The following is a 2,282-nucleotide window of genomic DNA, read 5'->3' as shown; positions in this document are numbered from 1 at the left end:
GAAAAACTGACACCTGAAGAAAAGGAGCCTTCCTTGAAATGTGCCCCCCTTTCTTAGAATGCTCTGCAAAGGAATTCTCACTTACCTCCAGGCCACAGAGACTGTGCTACATACAACATATAGAAACTGAAGGGAGAAATGGCTGTTAATAAAATAAGCTTTAACAGTGAGTTCATCTTTTCAAGTGGGTTGTCCTCGGGATTTGGCTCCACAAACTGCTGAGCGGCTGCAATTTGCCACCACAGGAGCTGCAGGTGCTGTCTCAGCATTTGGCCCAGGGAGGATACAATTGAAAAGGCTGAGACGCTGTAACAGCCTTCACAGAAAAACAATGCGAGTCTAGCATCAGGGCCAGCTCTGAGAGAACAAAAAGTCTGCCTGCTGAGCACTGCCCATGCATCAGCTGGGAGAGGGATGTCTCCTTTAGATTACTGCCTGGGTGGGACCAGAACTTGTGGTGGCTCTATTCCATTTCCTGGCAGACCACACAGACTGGGCCATGTGTGCGTATATTGTGAGGCTGCCGGAGTGTTGCACAAGTGGATGAATTCCCAGCCCTTCCTTACCTTGCCTCTTCTCCCTCCTTTGTCTATCTCCGAGGAGGAAAGGAAGTAGTGGGGGAAAGAGGGGATGGGATGTCTTGGGTCACTAATTCCAAGTCCAGGGAGGTTTCTCTGCAGCTCTGAGCTGCAGGGAGCCAGGTAGACTCAAGATCTAGCTTACAGGGAAGGAAAAGGAAGATGGCTTCCATACTTTGCTTAGAGGCGGAGAATTCCAAGAAAGTCCAAGTCCCAGAGCCCAGAACTGATTCTGCATTCCAAGGCGGAAGAGAGTCCTGGACACCCAAAGATCTAGAGCAAACAGCAAGTTACTCTTTCTATAAAGGGGTCTGCTTCATTGACTGCTTGTGGCTGGAATACTAAGACTTACTGTACTTAAGTTCGAAAACTCTAAACTCTCCATGTGTTGAGTCCCCACAGAATTACTAATGCGGTGGGGAACTTGCCAGGGTTTAGGATTTGAAGAGTCGGACATTGCATTAGTATTAAAAGGCCTCTCAGACAGCAAAGTGAGGAGGCTGCTTCCAAGTCTACCAAAGAGCCCTCCACCTATGAATCGAGAGGACTAACAAATACAATGAGGGGAACGCGGAGGCACTTTTGAAAACACACCAACGTTCAAAAACAAAATGAAACCTTTGGGTTTGTTTCTGCCGCAAAAGAAGTGTGTGAAATCCTAGTGGAGACCAGCAGAGGGAGCTCTTACCTTTCCTGGAGATGAAGCAGTAGTACTCACTCTGACATGAGGGTCTCGGTGAGGAAGCGGGGGAGGGAGCACCACCGGAAGCCGCCATTGCTGTGGGCCAAGTCCGTGATCTGTTGAACTTATTGTGGCCACTAATACTGTTCATCAAAGTGAGGAAGGGTCACGCAACCTGGCTTTGTACCGTTGGATTCAAGACAGGTATTGGCTCAGAGAAAAGGAAGCCATGAAACCATGAGTGGTTACACTGGAGAGGGATGGTCTACAGTGGAAAACTGATTACTTCCAGGAATTTCATAGCTGAAATATGGGAGAAATACAGCACCTGGAGGATTCCTGGAAACCTCTCAGAGAAGTGATCGGTTAGTTGTCTCTTCTAGAAGAGAACACTGCTGTTTTGTTTGACTATTAAACCCTGAGCATGACTCCTATCACCCTCATCACTGTGGGGTGATATTACATGGTTACCAGTTTCAGCATGTCACGATAAAGGATTCCTATTGCAAGCTGTTTGCTAGATTGAGGTGCCAACCCCACCCACGCAAAAACAGCCAATGAACATTGCAATGATACCCTAACGGGTCATTTGGCTTGGTAAGAGTGAGAGACAGAATTCTTCTGAAGACTCTGTGTTTGCATAATGGGGCTGATGAGCAAGTACATGGAGTGCAATTGGACTCCGCAGGAACCAGCGTAACAGCGTGAAGCAGGGGGTTATACAGAGTTTTACAATAAAAACGTAACGTTGGTAAGTGCAGAAGTTCTCATAACCCATTGTCTCCCCAGTGATGTACTTGGCTTTAGCGGTTCTGAGAGGGGCCACTGCAGGATAAAGCCTCCAGGGGGAGGTGTATGAGGAATCACAACTGCAAAGTCTCCAGGAGAAGGAGGAAACTTTAAGGCAGAAATCAGGGCCAAACAAAGGGGAACTTCCTTACAGCTGTGCACACATGCGGTGTGCGGGAGAGAAGGATCTAGAAAGACCACATTGAACTCCCCAGATCTCCTGGGTGTGGAAG

The sequence above is a fragment of the Dermochelys coriacea genome, chromosome 8 (assembly GCF_009764565.3).
Source record: "Dermochelys coriacea isolate rDerCor1 chromosome 8, rDerCor1.pri.v4, whole genome shotgun sequence".
NCBI classification, from domain to species: Eukaryota; Metazoa; Chordata; order Testudines; family Dermochelyidae; genus Dermochelys; species Dermochelys coriacea.
This window is presented reverse-complemented; position numbering follows the sequence as displayed.